Genomic DNA, 20,778 nt, shown 5'->3' on the forward strand with positions numbered 1-20,778 from the left:
ATTTATTTGTACTACATTTTAATTTAAGACTTCAATTGGTCATGGGTAACTGAAACTGCACAAAATGAAACCCCAGATAAAGAGAGAATGATAACAATCAACTTTCTATATCAAACTTTATTCTTATAAATATTTCTAGTGGTTTTCAAAATGAACAAAATGGGAAAAACAAGTAAATAATAAAATCATAGCCTTAAAAAAAATGAGAGTTAAGGAAAGAAACAAAACATCACTTAGATATTCACTTAGAAAATGGCCTGCAGAAAACATTATTCCATTCCAAGATAGGTAGAACACAAATTTGTTTCTAATATTTCCAGCAGCTATGATAAGGATAAAAACCTGATTAGTTATAGAACTCACAGTTCTGTACTCCCCAGCCTTTTTAAAGTGAGACTCAGTATGCCTTTTTTTCCTTTGAGTCTTTAGAGAAATATCTTTGGCGGGTTCTCAAAAAACAGGATATTGAAAAATGTAGTGGACAGAATCCTTCACGCCAGCCTTACAATGAATTCAATAGAAAACTGCTTCTTTTAATATCCCTCACTGCGAAATAATGAATTCTTCTGAGAAACTTTTCTTGGCTACCACCTCCAACCTCTCAGGTTGAAATAAGGCCTTTCTGTATTCTTACTATCAGGCTTCATCACAGTTATTTATACCTCAGTGCTCCTCATCAGACTAAGAGCTCTTTGGATGTCTTAATCATCTCTGTGCCTTTGCCTCAATTTCATTATGTGTGAACTGGAGATAATATTGGGACTTTCCTCCCTAAGAGGTTATGATGAGTAAATGAGTAAATGCACCCTGAATGATTGGAACAGCACCTGGTACATGATGAGCACACAGTAATATCAGTAGTTATTTTGTCCCCAGCAAGTACAATGCTTGGCATTAAGCATTCAATCAATAGGCTCTAGATGAATGTACAAATGGATCAATGCATGGGCCAAAGATGGACCCTTGTGGATTCTCTTTGCCCAGTCAACTCTCACACTATGGAAGAAAACCATTAGTGTTAATTTGCTCACTTCCTTGAGTCTTTGATCACTTTTCAGTGTGCCTTTCCCCTACTCCATTACCTCAAAACAGTATATTCCTATCTGCTTTTTTTGGTCTTAACAGTTCATCTTATAAGGTACTATATGTTTAATTATTTATCATTTATTCCTGCATCTCTATTAAAATGTCTGCTCCATAAAGCTAAGGATTCTGATTTGTATTAACACATATTAATTTTACAGAATAATGGGCTCCATTGTGACATTTTCACATATGCATATAACTTCAATCACATCCTTTGATAATATGCATATAACATGCATATGACTTCAATCACACCCTTCCTGCCCCATTATCTTCCTTTGCCACCCTCTCCTCCCCCAGACCCCTTCCTCTATATCTTCTCTTAATGATTTCAAGCCTTGAATTTTGTATATTTCTAAACAAGAATCTGGCAAATAGTAGACAATCCATAGGTACTGATTGAGTGTGTACGCATATGGAGGAAGGGTGGGGCAGAGAATAGAATGAGGCAGCTCTTAAGATAGTGTTCTGAGCCTGCATTTATTGCACCATCTTTAGAGTAAATGTTTCTTTAAATTTTGAAGCTCAGATACCTCCCCATCTACCTTAGTCTCGGCCCTGAGGAATGGACCAGACGACCTAGTAAGCATCTATCTAATGCTGGATGCTGGCGTACTGGTAAAAAAAAAATAACAACCAGCTCTTTGAACAGGGGTTAAAAGTTCTGATTTGAAATGTTTGCCAATTTCAGTGATATAAATATTACAACTGTGGCTAATTTCAAGCAATTGTTAGGATGTTTGTGAACACAGAGTTGGAAAAAAATATAGCCAATGACTTCTTGTGAGGTGGCTTAAGTGGGGTCTAGCATACCAATAGGAGCTTTTGAGGTAGGTGGCAGAACCACTGAGCTAAATCCCCGGGGGCCTAAGTACTTGAACTTTTACTAAATGCATCCAGGACAAGCATAAAGGTCTGTAAAGAGAAATTAAGAACAATGTGTGGATTAGCATTGCCTATTTCCATCACTAAACATCTTAGAAGGGCATATCCCCAGTGGAATGTAAGTGTCATCACTTTCAGATCACAAGATGAAAGGAGGAAATCTAGCATTCTTAAGGACTATGCATTAATCTCTCTGCTAAGCACGTGACTCTATATAGTAAGTACTACCGATAAACTATTTTAAACTAAACTGACATTTTAAACTTAAGCAAAAAGACATATGAGTAGTTTGCCCAATGTCACATATGTAGCAACAGCAGGATCAGTATTCAAATGGAAGCATGTTTGAAGATTTAGGGCCATGCACTTTTTCTTAAATAGCATAATATTGTGCTATGGCCTCAGGATATGGTGAAATCTCCACAAATATGTACTGAGAAACTTCCTGAGAAACTTTCTAACGAAAGCACATTAGCTTCAGAAGATAGGGATGGTAGATGTCTTGTGCACTATTTTATACTCAGTGACTAGCACAGAGCCTGGTACACAGAGAACATTCAATAAATAATAGTTTACAGATGAAAAGAATAAAAAGAAGAAAGGAAGTAAGTGAGGAAAATGGAAGAGTGTTTATTCCATGGAGGCTGTTTGTGTTTATGAATCGCTTGAGAGGATTTTATACCAAAAAATGTGCATACATACCCCCAAGCAAATTCTCCTTTCCAATACCTATTAACTGGATGAAATTAAAGCCATCAGTAGATTTCACATCTTCTGTTCTCCCAGAGATATGTAATAGCATGGAATTTGGTGTGATTTGGGAATTATCTTCTCTCCAGATTTTCTATCCTAACTGTTATGTGTGCTTTTGGCTGTAAATCCCATTGGCCACTAATTTCTGTGCCCATTCCAGTGTGGATGTATGTCAGGCAGCACTTATGGATATATTAAGTGTCAGAAGAAATGGGCTCAGACTTTAAAATTCCCATGGTTAATCCACAGAAAAGGCAGTCCTTCCATAGATAACGGAATAGTATCTGAGTTTAATTACTAGCTAAATCTCATGAAGTTTACATTCAATTGCCTTACCCAAACGCATTTCATGAGATATTAAGAGATGAAGAAAGTTGTTTCCATGTGGAGATACCCTCTGTATTCTATTAATGAACATACAATCAGTATCAAGCTAAATATTGTCTGAGGTTAAATATTCTAGGCTCACAAAATACATGAAATCCTGTCATTTAAGACAATATACATAGACCTGGAGGACTTTAAGTTAAATGAAAAGAGCCAGGCACAAAATGGAAAGAACAGCATAATCTCACTCATGTGTGAAATCTTAAAAAGTTGATATCATAAAAGTAGAGTGCAGACTGAGGATTACCATGTGCTAGGGTGGCAAGAAGAAGGCTTTTGAAAAGAGAGTGGTTAGTGGGCACTGAGGTGCAATTGGGTAGGAAGAATAACTTCTAATGTTCTATAGGGAAATAGGGCAACTATGGTTAACAATAATGAATTAAAAAATTCAAAATAGCTAATAAAGAAAAAGTTCCCTATGTTGATGGGTCAAATGGAACCTCTAGTCCCAGCTCTTGGAGGTATCTCCATATTAATTTCCACAGTGGTTGCACCAGTCTGCACTCCCACCAACAATGGAGAGGGGTTCCTTTCTCCCCACAACCCCGCCAACATTTGTTATTGGTTGATTTCTTGATAGCAGCCATTCTTTGTGGGGTGAGGTGGAATCTCAGGTTTGTTTTCATCTGCATCGCTCAAATGACCAGTGATGTGGAACATTTTTTCATATATTTACTTGCTGCTTTTACTTCTTTGTCTGAGAAATGTCTGTTCATTTCAGATGCCCATTTTTGAATCGGGTCTTTATATTTGGGAGGGTGTTTTTTTTGAGTTCTCTATATATTCTAGATAAGATTACTTTGTCTGAGGAGCAGCTGGTAAAAAGTTTTTTCCCACATTGTAGGTTGTCTTTTAGTTCTGTTGATGGTTTCTTTTGCAGTGCACAAGCTTTTTAATAAGATGAGATCCCAGTTGTTGATTCTTTCTGCTAGTTCCTGTGCTACTGAGGATTTGTACATAGTCTTTTCCTATGCCAATGTCTTCAAGAGTTCTGCCAACTTATCTTCCAGCAAGTTCAGCCATCCCTCTGCTGGGTATCTTTGCAAAAGAATTAAAATAATTATATCACAGTGATATTTTCACACCCATGCTTTTAGCGTCACAGTTTGTAATAGCTTAAACTTGGAAACAGCCCATTGGCCCATCAGTTGGAGACTGGATAAAAAAAGATGTGGTTTTTCTATAAGATGGAATACTACTCAGCCATAAAGAATGAGAAATTAGATTCATTCATAGGAAAATGGATACATATTCAGGATATACTCCTAAGTGAAATAAATAAGTCACACATGTGTAAATATCGAATAGTTTCTCTGCTGTGAAAAACTATAATAGTACATAAGATCCTAGTGATATAATTGACAATGTAAAATAGGAAGAAAAGAGCTAAAGGTGTAGGGAAAGTGGGAAGGGTAGGGGAAAGGTAATAAGAGAAAAGAAAAAAATATAAGAAGATGAAAAAATGTAAATAAAGTATTTGTAAATAGGGAAGGGAGGAGGGGGTGAAGAGAGGGCAGGAACAAGGGGACAAAATGAGAAGCAAGACCTGTCATGTAAAGGTACAAGATCCCAATGATGAATGTAACTGTATTGTATACCTAAAATGTACCAATAAACTCAATGAGAGAGAAAAAAAAGAAAAAGTTCCCAATACAAAGAAATGACATATGTCTGAAATGACAGATACCTCAATTACTCTTATCTGATCAGTTCACGTTGTAATACACGTACTGAAATGTCATACCGTACACTATAAATATGAAAAAGGAAAATCAATTTACCCTAAGTGTTAAAAAATTAAATTTGGGGCTGATTCAATAGCTGGGATTGTATATTCTGATGTTCTCTAGCAGAAGTGGTCCTTAAGTAGGAAACATCTCAAAGATGTGTTTTGCTTGACATGTTTAATATTTTTTTGAATATTATTTTTCAGTTAACTGACAGCATTAAAAGCTGGAGATTTTGAGCCAGGCACAGTGGCACATGCTTATAATGCCATCACTCTGGGATACTGTGACAAAAGGATCACAGGCTTGAGACCACCTTGGGCAACTTAGACTGTCTCAAAACTAAAAAGGGGCACTAGAGATGCATCTCAGTGAGAAGGCCCTCAGTGAGTTCAACCCCCCAGCATCATAAAAGCTAGAGATTCTGCATTAAAAATACATCAGCTCTTTTGGTTTCTCTTGAATACTTGTCCAGGCATGCAGTTTGACATGTAGCAACACCAGGCTAGAATAAATAGCATCTGTCCAGTTTAAAGCAAACATACATTCTCTGACTCACCTATGTCCCATTACTTTCTCTTATCTACCCAGAACTGAGAGTGCTTTTCATTGAAGTTTATTATCTGCCCTAGCACTGCTGTTTCAAATCTCAGATAGGCATGTGTTCTCCAGTTTGTCACACAGACCAGCCTGCCCCACACACTAAGTTTATTTCAGTTGCCTACCTAGCTGGGTAGTCACTAAGTCAGTGTTTGAGTCTCTAATTCATACTTCAAAGGCACAGGACTGGTCTTAGACAAAGGCCGAGTTTATAGTTGAAGCATAGATTGGTGAGACAAGTTATCAAAAAAAAGCTCCCAATGGATGAAAATAGCTTCCTTGTGCCCTGCCTGCATATTAAAGAATTTAGTTTTCCCTTTCAAAAGTGAAAATTTATGTTACCTGTGACAGGTAACCTGCTGTATTAGTTCTAGGGAACATGAAGGTCTATATCTGCAGCAATTGAAAAGAGTTAGTTTCTGGAGCTGGCTTGCATTTGTTAGGAAGAGATAAGGAGAGAGAGAGACTAGGGGAGAGAACAAGCAAGCTTTCCTGTAGGGAGGGGATGGAGAAGAGCTCAGAGCCTGAGGAGGCTCTTGGGGAGGGCAGGGCCTGGTGGGCAACTTGAGAGTCCTGTGGATAGGAGAAAGATGGAAGATGTTACTCCAAAAATGCTATGTATGGACAATCATCAGCCTTTTGCTGGCCCAGGGGTCCTTCAGAGAAAGAACAAATTCGTTCTTTAGAAAGGATTGCTTGGTGAGTGCAACTCACAGGTGGTGTGAAGGCCGGAACTCTATAAACAGATCTTGCAGTTACCAGAGGCTATTTTTGCTCCTTGCAACATCATGTGCTAGGGAGACAATGCCCCTGTTGGAATGCACAGAGAGCCAAGTGACACTGCAGTTGGTAGCTTCCTAGGGAGAGAGCTTTTTGTTTTGTTTTGTTTTGTTTTGTTTTCTGTTCCCACCACATTCCACACTGGCCCTTCACCATCTCACCCCAGCAGCCAGGCATTTATTAGCTTACAGACCTTCCCTAGCACCCTGGGGCCCTAAGTGTTCCATCTCAACCCCCCAGTGGGGAGCGACCCCTAGCAGCCCAGCAGCTGCCCAAACTAACCTGTCCACCTCTCCCTGCGCTGCTTCTCCAGACACCAGTTGGATTGTCAAACTCTCCTTATTCCTCTGCCTCTGACCTTCATATGCCTCACTCAGAGATGGCTCACTCAGAGGTTTCTCTTTCTTGATTATCTCATTTGGGCTTGCATTAGCAGCTTCAGTTAGCATGGGCTTCACTCTCCAAAGATATGGCAGCTTTGAATACTTGGGGGAAAAGCACAGGGGGCTACTATTTGGGGATTAGAAGGAACTAACCAGAGAAGGTATATGCGATTTGGATAGAAAAGTTGGCATGGCAAGGGAGAGGCAGTGGGAAAAAATGAAGGAAGTGGATGTAGGTGGTAGGAAGAATCAGATAAGGCAAAAAAAGGATTTTTGCCTACCTTTACCTTTCTCTCTGACTCCCTTCTCTTTCTGACTACTAGCTTAGGCCCTGTCCCCTTTGCCCTTCTTTTGCTGTTGTTTTTTTTTCCTCATTGAGTTTATTGGTACTTTTTAGGTACACAGTACAGTTACATTCATCATTGGGATTTTGTACCTATACTTGCCAAGTCTTGGTTCTCATTTTTTCCCCATACTCCTGCCCTCCAGCCTTCCCTACTTAAAAAAACTTTGTTTTCACTTTTTCATTTTCTCATATTTTTCCTTTTCCCTTATTTCCTTTCCCCTACCCTTCCCACCTCCATTTGCACAACATCGTTCAGAGACCCAGCTCTTTCTTCCAATTGCCTCCTACTACCTGGGCAAAGCCTGCATCATGCTGATTTACAGATTAGTCAGATGAACACTCAACACCCACCTCCCTTCAGGCTCAGCAGCTTGCATTTCCATGACAGTGACAAGAAGGCTGGAAATACTTATATTAAAACCAATCCTCCTAGGGCTATACTATTCCCCTATAGCAGTGATAGGAATTTGAAGAAGGCACGTGAACTTTCAAGGCCATTGGAAGTGCTTGGAAAGTAGTAATTTACTTAAACCAGCCCTTGATTCCCTCCGTGAATTATCCACTTTGTGGATTATCTGTGGGTATTGCCTTTCTCTAAATTGGCCTCTCCTGCCTACCAGAGGGTTTCTCAGTTGTATTTTTCCCCTGAACCCATGACAGCCTGTGGATATATGCTTGAGGAATGCAAACTTGAATCTTTGCCTATGCAGAATGGAAGCAGGAAAATTAGATGGAGTGGGGGAGGGGCGGTAATCCTCCAGTTCTATCCTCTGCCAGCCAGAAATAATTTGGGGCCTTTAGTAATATCAAAAACTTTTGAGTGCATACTACATATAAAGGTCCCAGACTAGTATCTAAAGAAGCAGTTATCTTAATTTTCCTGCTTAAACATGTTTAGTGTTGTTATTTGGGGCCCCAGGGATAAAAGAAAGTAAATGTGATTGGCGCATAATGGAAATTATACATCCTACAAACTGTGAGCTAAAACCAACATTTCCTCTTTTAACTTTGGATGTCAGGTATTTTGTCCCAGCAACAAGAAAGTTACCAAAACAAAGAGGGTGCAAATCAGGTCAAAATACCTACCCTCAGGGACTTTGTACATTGTAGGGTAAAATAAAAGATAGACAATAGGTTACAAAAGATCAATAATTGCAAATGGGAAGCAGACAAGAGATGGGGAGAGAGGTGAAGGAGGGAGGTGAAAGGGGAAGTAAAAAGAATTAAGATGTATTATGTACATGTACCAACTCCATGCAATGAATGTAAATGTTATGTACTGCAAACACGTGCTAATAATTATTTTAAAAGTTAAGCCAGGTATGGCAGCACATGCCTTTAGTCCCAGTACTTGGGAAGCTGAGACAGGAGGTTTGCCATGAGTTCCAGGCCAGACTGGACTACATAGTGAAACCATGTTCCAAAAAAACAAAAATGATAATAATAAAAAGAAAAGAGAAAAAGAAAGGATACAGACAATAAACTAAATAAGCAAAATAGACAGTATGTTAAAAATGCATGCTATTGAGAAAATAAGAGACTGGAAAGGAGGATAGAGGATTGATTGAAGAATTACAAATTTAAACAGTGCATACAGTAAAGGTATCTCTGAAAAAAAAATAATATCGAAAAAAGAGCTGAAAAAGATAAGGGGAATAGTTGGGTGCAAAGTAGATTCAGTTTTTGTTTTCAAGTTTTCACTGTCTTCCTATTGGAGGATATTACGTGCATCCCTTTGTCTTGTGACTATAGTAATCGCTTATAGAACAAGCTGAATATATTTTAACTCCTTATGAATACTGAACATGGTGATGTAACTTACATTTTCCAATGAAATACCAGCGGATATGATGTTACCAGAGATTGTAAATGTATTTGTATGATTTGGTGTGACCTCTTGTGTACCTGCTATGTTCCAGGAGAAGATGCCACAGCTGGCTGCTTGTCTGATAGTGAAACACATGGAGCGGATACAAACCTGACTCTCAGCCTGAAGTAGGGCCATCCTAGCTGATTCCAGGCCACTGAGTAAGCAAAATAAATGTCTATTGTAAGCAATTGACACTTTAATGTTGTCTGACAATAGCATCAGGGCAGTAGCTGACCATGATCCATCTAGAACAGATCAAGTAGTAATAGAGCCAAGGCATGATGTTTTAGACCAAGGTGATAGCAATGGAGATGATTAAAAAATATTGGATTCTGGATATATTTGGGAGGCCAAACTACCAGGATTTACTGTTACATTCAATACAAAATATGAAAGAGAGACAGAGACAGATAGGGGGAGCATTCTAGGATAATATGAAAAGTTTGGCTTGAGCAACTGGAAGAAGTTGCTATTTAATGAAACAAAAAAGACTGAAAGTGGAGCAGGGAGGGGGATATCAGAAAAGAGCTCTTGGCATGGTGAATAAGTTTGGCTTGTTTTTTTCAATGTCTCATAGTTCAGTGTTTCTCTGAAACTGTGCTAGATTGTAGACTTTGCAACAGTAACCCATATCTCAACCTCCCGAAATTCTTTTCAAAATATCCAAAGCCCATGTTCCAGGTAATCCAGACATGAGCTTTCTGACCTAGATTGTTATGGTTTATATCTAAAAGTCTCCCCAAAGCCTCATGTGCTTATTAGGTGGGCCTTTTAGGTGGTGATTGGATCAGAAGTGCATGATACTTATCTGAGATATAGTCCGTGGATGAGTTTCTGGTTAAATGTGATTAGGAAGTTGAAGACTGGTTGGAGGAGGTGGGTCACTTGGGGCATGGCCTGAAAGAGTCTATCTTCCTCCCGCCTCCTTTCGTTTCTCTGACTCCTGCTACTATGCCATGAGCAATACGCCTCTGCCATTCCCCTCTCACATGCCCCCCTGCCTTGGAGCTAGATGACTATAGACTGAAACCTCTGTAAACTTCAATCCAAAATAAATCTTTCCCCTTTTAAGTTGTCAGTGTCAAGTATTGTGTCTCAGTGATAGGAAAGGAAATAGGACATATTTTGGTACTGGAGAAGTAGGGCTGTTGCTGTAACTACCTGATTACATTGTTCAAAAACCTTTGAAACTGGCTTGTGGGAAGAGTTTGGAAAGGTTTGGAGATGCCAGTGTGAGAGAGGAGGTAGGATGTGGCAAAGCTGGCTGGGGAAATAAGCTGGAGCTGTCAATTACAGAATCCCGGGACAGTACCAAATAATTCCCAGGATGTAGAACGTAGAACTTCTCATGGGTTTCACAAGATGTGAATGACATGAAAGAGATGAGACACTACAAGGAGCCCCCCATCACGACTCTTTACATTAGCCTACCTCTCAGACAGAGAGAGTACATTTATTTTTGCTTTTATCTTTTCCTCTTCTTTGTTTGGCCCAAGTTCATTCTGCAAAGCCAGTTTTTTCCCTTATCCCTTCACTCCTCACTTTTCAAATAAAGTTTTGGCACTGTTTTTAGTTTGGCTCATTCAATTCTTTGTTTGATTCAAAAAGGACCTGGAATATGTTTAGTTGGTGAGCCATTTTTGAAGAAACTACCCAAAAACATTTTTGGCAAGCCAGCCAGAAGAGTAAAGCTCAGGAATTGGGGAGGCCAAGTTCCCATGTGGGCTTGCTTTTCTCCTTCTCTCCTTCATTCTCTACCCTATGCCAGGAATGCAATGGACTATTCTCAAGGTGTGCATAGGGCTATTTATTGCTTTCATAGCTGTGGGGAATAGGGAAAGGGAATGAAAGCCTTTGTTTATCTTTCTAGCTGACTGTGTTCACTCTGCAGGTATGCCTTGTTGTCCATGAATTTCTTTGTTGTGTATTTTGCTACCCTTTTTGAAAACTAGCCTGGTTTCTGCTTACTCTAGTTTGCAAGTGACTTTTTCTCAGTTTCTGTTTTGGTTGGGAGGGTTGCCAGGTTATCTTGCCATGTGGCCAACAGCCATATTGCTTTGCCAAGTGGCCAGCCACCATCTTGTCTTGTTGTTTGATTATGCATAACTTTTACAGCTGCTACCATCTTTTTTCTCTATCTCTTTTTTTCTTTTTTAAATAACAAGCCTTACAAGCTAAGCATCTGATTTAACAGAGCATATGGGCTTGAGAGAAAAACAAGAAGAAACATTTTTCTTTTCTGTGTGAAAGAAAAACCATGTACTATCCCTTAAAGGAGTCCTGTGGCCTTTACCAATGCTAAACCTTTGGGGCAGAGCTACAACACGAGGACCATAGCTGTGGTCCTGGGCAAAAGTGGATGTATTTTGTGGGGTGGAAGCAGGCACACAGGCAATACTGGAGGCCTGTCCTGAAGGAGAATGACCATCTTATTGTGGCTCTGGGCAAAAAAAAGGAGGGCTGGTACATGGAAGGGCCTAATCCACTCTAGTTGGGTGCACATGAACACACAGCATTCTTGCTTCTCTTTCCTTCTCACCTTGGCCCAGATAACCAGGTCAGGTGCTGGACAAGCCAAATAGCACTGAACAGACTGAAGCCACCCGTTCACAGGCACACTGGGCTACAAAGCCAGACCAAGGACTTAGCCTACTTAAAGGCCAAAGGCACCAAGGTACTGTTCACCTTTGTGCACCTTGTCAGGCTTGCACTGATCCGAGAGCAACAGGCATGACAGAGGCCCTGTGGGAGCAGATGCTTGTGCAGATGGCACTGCACCCCCATATGAAGCAAAGAGCACAAACTGGCACTGGTGGTACAAAAGGCACTAGAGCCAACTCGACACCACAGACACTACTCACACTTACAGCTTACCAACACTGCTTTCTACCATCTCAAGTACCTGCCTGAGACTATCATCATCTGGCATTTGAACTTCTCTGTTCAAATTCAAATAAGTTAATGACCCATGCCTGACACCTTAGCAGGACAGCATTTAAAAACTTTAGAAACCTAACTAAAATAACTGTGAGTGTACAAAAACAGAGCCATCCCTGTTCTTGATCCTTTCGAATCAAAGTAAATACAAGATTTATTTTTCCCATATGGTTTCACTCTGGTTAAATAGACTCACCAAGGGACTTGAAATACCTGCTAAACAATCAAGGGGCTTAGAATAAATACAACTTGGGTCAACAAGCATTTCAACTACTTGGTTAAAAGAATTTTTCCTGGGAAAGTTCTGCCATTACCTCATGAGAATTAAAGGATTAGGCAAGGTCAGCAGATGGTTCATCCCCTTTATCACTAAGAAATTAATGGGTCCCAATATGGGAACAGAAGCTTCATTCTGTTGTAAATGATGCCAGCATCACCCTAAGGTTCCAACAGAGAAGCCTTTCCAAGCTGTGTAAAAGTACCACAAGAGCCATCTTATGGATTTCAGGTCTCTTCTTTCTGCATGGGACACCACTTTAAGGGTGTAGGCCTAGCTGTGTCCTCTCAGTAAGTCTCAAGACTAGCAGATGGAAAATCCATTGGATCACACAGATTCTACTGACTGCACTACTAGGCTGTATCATCAATGAGTGGGATAGTTTTGATCCTGGTAATTTAAAACAAAAATAGATTATCTACTATTTCAGTACCTTCTGGATTCAATACAAACTGGGAAGTGGCAAAAGATAGGTATGAGATAATACTTTAAACTATGACATTATTCTCCAGTTATAGTATTTCTGCTCAAAATATAAAAGGTGGAGTGAAATGCCTTATGTTCAGGCTTTAGTGACTCTTTACAAAAGGGAATGCTCAAGAATTGTGTTACTTAGCACAGGCTCCGAGGAGGAAAAATATATCCTGGAGTACAATTTTCTGAGACTCCTACTTGTCTCTCAGGGGGAGCTCAGTCTCACTAATCTATTTAGGGATGATAACCACACTCAGAGGTCTCATCAACCGCCCCTTTATAATTTTCAGACCAATAAATCAGGGCCACCCCCTCCAAGTGATCAGGGCTCTCCTTTACAGCACAGTGCCCCAGAGATTCCCAGCATTCCACAGCTCCCTCAGCAGCATTAGATATTGTAGGAGAAGTTCAAGCCTGGCTGGGCTAGGTGCACTGTACTCCTGTCTTCTGAGCAACCTCAAAGACCTCTCTGAGGCTGTGATAACTCACCTAAGTGTATAGAGGCTGGGTCTAACAGGCTGTACCTCCACCACTAGTCCGTGACTCCTTCGCCTCGACAAAGAAGAATCTCCCCAGCATATGTCTAGCCAATAAGATATTGCCCAATATTCTCCACTACAGCATAGCCTATAAAAAAGTACCATGTAATCACATGCTCCTCCCATGCTCCTCCCCCATGGTTGTCCACTCGTAAGCTATATAAGCCTGTGCATTTCCTAAATAAAGCGGAAGCATTCCAGAAACCTCCCGGGAGTCTGCCTGGTGATTCTGCGCCTTACCCTCCCAGTCCGAACTCCCGAACCAAACTCTGCAGACCAAGCAGCAGATGAAAACAAGATATTACCATCTCCTCAGAGGAGGTATTATCTATCTCTGTGCCTACAACAACTAGGGCAAGCCCAAACCACCTCTTCCATTAAACCTGTACAAAGGAGAGGAACATACCCTTAAGAGGACAGGCAATTAGACTTTACGCATATGCCACCATGTGGAGGATTCAAAAGATGTTGGTCCTAATTGACACCTTTACAGGCTGAATTGAAACATTGCCTATCCATTCAGAAAAGGCTACCAAAGTGGTCATAGTGCTTCTTAAATAAATCACCCCCAGATTTGGACTATCCCAGTTTCTCCAGAGCATCAGTGAACCTTCTTTTACCTCCCAAATAACTCAGGGAATGATGAAGACTTTAGAAATAAAGTACTACCTCCATTCCATTTGGCAGCCTCAATATTCTAGAAATATACAGAGAACTAAACAGACCCTAAAGAAGCTCTGGCAAAACTTTTCCAAGCGATGTCTGAGTTCTGGCTCCAAGTGATACCGGTAGCATTCATGAGGGTTCATAATATGCTCAAAACAGGGCTGAGTTTTGCCTAGTCAAGATGTTATATGGAAGGCCATTTTTGTCCTCTGATATGCTAGTATACCCAGAGGCTACAAGAGTTTTACAATATCTCGTTTATCTGGGCAAAGCACAATAATCACTTTTTTTTTTCTACCAGAGATCGAACGTGGGACCTTGCATTTGTGATGCAGGTGGCAGAACCACTCAGCTAAATCTCTGGCCCTCAATAGGCTATTTAAATGTATAGAAACAGAGTCCTGCTGGTTCCTGGCCCAGGAGGACCACCTAATGTCCACCCTGGAGACCAAGTGCTTATAAAAACTTGAATAGAAGGAACATCAAAAGACCAGTTAAAGCCAAAATGGAAGGGCCCCTTTTCATTGATCCTTGCTACAGCTACTGTAGTAAAGTTGGCAGAGACAGATGATTGTATTCATCTTTCTACATTAAAACTAGTCCCATCTTAACTGTCTGAAGAACAAGATCACCCAAGAGGAAAAAGCTATTCCTGTGTGAATTTGGAAAATTTGAGATTTCTCTTCAAAAAAAAACAAGGCTCCAGTGCTGATACAGATAATAAACAAGATCTTGCTACAGCCAAGACTCTCAGACTTTTGATAATATGTCTGACATACCTCTCTAACATACATTCTTCTCTACAGGAAGAGTGGAACCAAACTTTAGGGTCTGATCTGTTCCTCAAATCTGAGCTAAAAGTAAAGTTTCTTTCTCCTATCAGACAGGTAGCTCGATGGTCACTAACTCTTTTCTAATTATTTTATAACAGGTTTTTCCTTCTTCAACCCAGCCAGTGAGCCACAGCACTCCAAGGTAGTTGAAGAGCATATAATTCCTAATAGGTAGGATCTACAGCCCCTTCCAACTTGAAGAAGCTGTAGAAGACAGAGATCACCACTCCTTCAGCACCCCATAAGAAACTATGGGATTTATGTCTCTCAAGGGGAAGTGAGATAGGAGGTAGGGTATGGTAAAGCTGGCTGGGAAAATAAGCTGGAACTGTCAGTAAGATCCCGGGACAATACCAGATAATTCCCAGGACCCCATATGTAGAACTTCGTGTGAAATGTGGACAACATGAAACAGATGAGACACCATGAGGATTCACCCACTATTGTGACTCTACATGGTAGCCCACCCTGTGCCTCCCAGACACAGGGTATACTTTTACTTTTGCTTTTATCTTTTCCTCCTTTTGTTTGACCCAAGCTTGCTCTGCAGAGCCTGTTTTTTCCATTACCCCTTCACTCTTCACATTTCAAATAAATTTTTGGCACCACTTTTGGCTTGTCTTGTTCAATTATTTGTTTGAGGCAAAGAGGACTTTGGATACATTTAATTGCCAAGCTATTTCTAAAGGAACTATTCAGTATCAAGCTGGAGAAGCAGACGTAGAATGCTGTCAGCCAAGCCTGATGGAAGATTCAGGTTGGAGTTCAGAATGCTGAGAATAATGTAGTCAGTGAAAACCAATCTCAGGAGGTTTCTGTTAGTAAAGAAGGAATTCTTTGGCAGTTGCACCCCAGGTCATGTGTGTTATGGTTCAGCCAAGAAGTTGACTGCATTTTGCTCCTATGCAGACAAATTTCACAAGACTAAGATTAAGAGAAGTGAGCCAATTAATCTGGGGGAAAACATTTCAAGGCGGTCTAATGTTGAGGGAGTGGCATGGCCACTGTTGGGTACTTTAAACTCTAATTTGAGAATGAAGAGCAAACATCCCAGCGGAATGATTTAAAAAGTTTTGAATTTGGCCAGAAAGGAAGCTCTGGTAAAGATTAGGCTTGCAAATATGGAGAAGAGAGCTTGGCTGTTGAAAAGATTAGCATTTAAAGCCATATACTTTGGAACAGACAATAGAAATGATGGCCTTAGGGCAACACACACACACACACACACACACACACACACACACACACAGAAGTAACCAGACTCCACCCTTTGTAGGCTCAAAATTATAAAGGTGAAAGACTGTTTTAAGAAGAGAGTCCTAGGGCACCATGATCCAGAATGGTGGCAGCCTATAGAATGGGAAATTGATTCCCCAGAATTCAGTTCATTGTGCTCAGCCACCTAGGCACTCAGAGACCTCTGAAACCACCAGCAAGATGCACAATGGCTTGGCTCCCTCTCCAGCTGGTGGCCAAACTTGGCATCTTTCACATGGTCCTGGCTTCAGGTATATGCAGAATGCAAGAGTTATGGGGTCAGGGAGACTTTCATGTAGCTTTCAGAAGACATTCTGGGAGGTCAGGCAGTATGTCCCTGAGAGGGCAGTCCATGAAGCTGTGAGAGTGAAGATGAAAGAATACAGAACTGCTGAGGAAATACACAAGGAGTGAGCAAAGCTAGCCCAAGAGAGAGGCCATGGGGGTTACAACCACTGGCAGTGATATAGGGTCAGGGCCACCCAAGCCCATGCTGGAAATGGAACCATGGGATTTTACATTTGCCCTGCTGGATTTAGGATTTGCTTTGGCTCCATTCATTTCTATCCCCTTATTTCTCCCTTTTGGAATGGGAATGTTTATACTGCACCATTGTATGTTAGAAGTATTTAACTTTTTTATCCTTTTTATGGGGCTTGCAGCTGAATTTGCTTTAAATTTCAGAGGAGATTGGGCTTGGACTTTTCAGCAATTCTGAAACATTTAGGACATTGACAATGCTTAGAGATAGCCTAAAATGCATTTTGCATAAAGGAATGCTCTTGAGTGTTTTGGGGACAAAGGGCAAATGTTATGGTTTATACCTAAATGTACCCCCAAAGCCTCATTTTCTCATGGGTGGGACTTTGGGGAGGTGATTTGATCATGGAAACATGATACTCATCAGTGGATTACCCCATGGATGACTTTACAGATAATGTAACTTAGGATGTTAAGGTTGGTTGGAGGAGGTAGGTCACTGGGGGCATGGCATGGAAGGATCTATCTTCCTTCTGCATCCCTTGATCCTTCTCTTTGCTTCTGGCCACCATGCCATGAACTGTCTCTCCTCTGTGATACCTCTATGCCATGCTGCCCTGGCTTGGAGCCAGCCAACTATGGACTAAAACCTCTATGAACTTGAGTCAAAATAAACCTTTTTCCTTTAAATTATGGGTGCCCAATATTGTGTCCCAGGGATGAAATATTAACCAAGACAGATTTTTATGTGAAAAGAGTTTAAAGAAAGCAAGCTATTTGAAAGGAGCCCAGAGGACTTCTCTTGAAGCTGCACTTCCATAAAAAAAGAATGATTTTCACTTGGATTCTGTGCTATAGGCAATAAAAAGAAAATTTTTTTCCAGATGCTTTTGTTTACACATTACATAAAATTGAAAAAATGCCAATTTTCTGTTTCACATGACATGAACCAGGAAGAAGTTCTTATGGCCAATCTCACAGCTTGCATTAGAACAAAGCTTCCCTACAGCCAAAGGCTACAGGGCACTGTTGATAAGATGAATTTGCAGGTGCTAGGTGATGAGAATGCAATGGTATAGTAGATTGTGTTACTGTACAAATTTTTCATCACCCATCCTGAGGCTACATTATACAGCCCTACTCTATTAAATTCAGGAATGGCCATATGACTTTGGCCAATGAAATGTGAGTGAAAGCCACTTACAAACAGATGCTTTAAGACCTATGGATCCATAGCACTATGTTTATCTTCTCACTGCCATGAAAACATCAATATCTCAGATACTTCTCTACTTTGTAAACCTGGGCCCCTGTGTGAAAACAGACCACAGCCATAAGCAACCCACAACAAACATATAGCATGCGCAAGAAGTAAATCTTTGTTTATGGGAGATGTCATTTTTTAGGGTAGTATTACTTATCCTAAACCTACTGCTAAAAGATATAAATGAGACACGTGTAGTCATGGAACTTACATTTCAGTGGAGGAAACAGTAAATAAGTCACACACACTCATAATTATTGTATAAAACAATAAGTAGTAAAAGTGATTAATGTGTTTGTGTGCATGTGTTCTACTTTAAATGAATGGTCAGATAAAGTACCTTGTCAATCCCTGAGCCACAGAACAAAAGTTAACCCTTTCACATTTCCTCCATCTCCTCCCTTCTCTTCTTCTCTTATCTCCCATCGTAAAGTCTCTGTCTTACTTCCCTTCGCCTCCTTGCTTTCTCCAGATTCGGCTCTTCTTTTCTTCCTGCTGTCTACATTTGCATGCATAGTTCTATGTGCACATACGTGTGCGCAGATATCCACTTGCATACACATACACACACACTGAGGTAGTGCTTCTGAGACTGAACTTGGTAATCATAACCCTGCTTATCCCTCCAGAATTGCTGCACTGCCTTAATTACAATCATTATTCACAGCACCTCACACATCTTCTGTCTTGTTGACAGTATTTGGGAAGTAGCAGCTGCTCCCATACTTTTGCATTGATTGCTACTGTTTTGCCTTGCAAAAGAATATTAAATATCACAGTTAAACACAAATCTTCTTCCAGTCAGCTTCTGCTCTCAGCCATTCAGATTCCACTTCTCTCATTTAGCTGAGCTCTGCTGAGCACTTTCAGATTGGCTCTGCTCGAATTATTTCAAAATGTCTGGCTTTGATTTGATTCTAGTCTTCCTTCAAATCTCTCTGACATCTCTGCTGCTTCTGCTGCTCCCTTCCTCCCCTATTTCTTTCAGTCTATCTTAAAGTAGCCTATCTCTGCCAAGCCTAATCTCTGTGGCTTTATTCTTGTATTCTCTATGATTTTTAAGGACTCTGGGGAAATTCCCACTACCCACCTTAGCATATTATTCATGAAAGTACATAATTAGAAGTGTCACCTTAAAGCTTCTAGGCAAGTGGTATCTACTATTTTTATATATAATCATGAATCCATTAGCTATCTCATCAGACCTGTGGCCACTCTTTCTAGACATTGCGCGTTTCCAGTTTCACATATATTTTCAGAAGATTCTTGGATTTTCTAAAGCCATCCATCCACCACCTCTCTAGGAATAAAGGAGTCTCAGTTGAGGTTAGATGATGAGAACACTAGTCTCCTGGAGAAGGATCAGGATCCATCAGTTGGAAGAAGTAGAATAGATTTATTTGAGAGGTTTCAACAAATAGGATAACCTAAGACACCCAAATTTAGGTGTCTTAAATTGGTTACCTAACTCCAAGTTTGTCTTTCCCCTACCCTGCCTTCCACAAGCTGGTCTTAAACTCATTATCTACCCCAGGCTGGCCTTGAACTCATACTGATCCTCCTGCCTCAGTCCCAAGTACTGGCATTATAGGCATGCACCACCATTCCTGGCTTAAGGCTCTTAATTATGGTATTCTTTCAGAGGGCCTGATCTCTATGGGCATCTTCCCAAAGTACACAAAATAAACCAACAGGCCTCTTATTTCCATGCATGTTTTTTAAGCTCCAGGTCAGTTGTCAAGACTGGCCCAATACTTTTTTGGAACCCACTGCTTTCATTTCTGAGATCTGGCAGTGCTTTCAACACAGTCTAGCCTGAAGGTATGGAAAGGGTGACAATGGATGTTGTCCTATAGAGTTTAACCTCTGAGAACTTATGCAGAACTTTAGATTCATTCTCAACAGTGTTGGAAAGCTGTTGAGTTTTCTCCAGGACTGGTGAGCTCTTTTGAAAAAATAATACTGATGGCAAATGGTGTGTTTCCTGCTCTAGAAGGCATTCTAGCACTTCTCTTGATTTTTATAAATAGAGAGGCATGTCTGGGATAAAAGGGAAGATATGCTGAATTGCAGGCAAGAGGCTTAACTGAATGAAAAAACAGGAAGAGTACTTTTATAAGGACCTACAAATTTAAGTGGGACTTTGCGAAGCATAACTATGGAAGCCAACTGTTTGAAAATGGGAAGTTTGCTGGAAATGACAGGGTCTAGCTCCCTATTAGCTCTGTGACCTTGAAGAAGCCACTTCCCTGGCCTCAGACTCGCTTTCCTGGATGTCAAAATCTGAAAGACCAACAACCCCTTATCCTTAGCTGTATCTTTTATGTACTTCCTGAAAGTTTTCACATAGTCATGCAAGGAGAGTGACTTCCTGGTTCAAAATCTCCTTTCCTTTAGGAATTCTGTGACAAGGGCATAAGATCAGGAATCACATTGCCTGGCTTTCCCACCTTTATCTATGTAACTTCACGTAAATCACTTAACCTGTCTATTTTCTGTTGCTAATAACACAATACGGTGGACTGAGTAAATTCTAAAGAAAGGTGGCTTATTTTGACTCTGATCCAGGTGGAGGGATCTGGGGCTGACTTTCTTGTTGGTAGAGTCCTGAGGCATCTCAGAGTATCACATGGTAAGAGATCTAGCAAACTGGCCTTTATAGCAAATCCAATCTCAACATAGCCTATTAGCTCATTAACCCATTATCACATGAATACATTAATCCATTTATGGGGGCAGATCCCTAATCACTTATTTTAATTTCTACCTGAGCTCACCTCTCAATATTCCACTATGATGATTAAATTTCAAAGTGAGTTTCAGAGGAAATAAAGGATATCCAAACCATAGTTCTTTCTGAGCTCCAATGTCCTCGTCTGTAATACGGAATGAGAGTATCCCCTCATTAGTTTGTTGTGAAACTTAAATTAAATAATATATATTACTGACTTAGACCAGTCCCTGGCACACAGGAGGCACTCAATGTGTTAGTCATGTTTATTATTCTCGGAGGATGACCTCTTATCCATAAAAGTAGATGCTTCCAATAGCCATGCCTACTTTAAGTGACCTCCAATCTTAACTGAAAAGGCTGGGTAGATCCAGGCCTCAGATTGGGCCAATTGAATTTTCTCCAGGAATTATGAGCTTTGAATGGAGCAAGTAAGAGAGAATAAACTGTTGCATTGAGTCATTTTAATAGCAGCACTTGGAAGCAGAAGCTGCAGACATGTT

This window comes from Fukomys damarensis, unplaced genomic scaffold (assembly GCF_012274545.1).
Source record: "Fukomys damarensis isolate Sample0158 unplaced genomic scaffold, DMR_v1.0_HiC HiC_scaffold_39, whole genome shotgun sequence".
Lineage (NCBI taxonomy): Eukaryota > Metazoa > Chordata > Mammalia > Rodentia > Bathyergidae > Fukomys > Fukomys damarensis.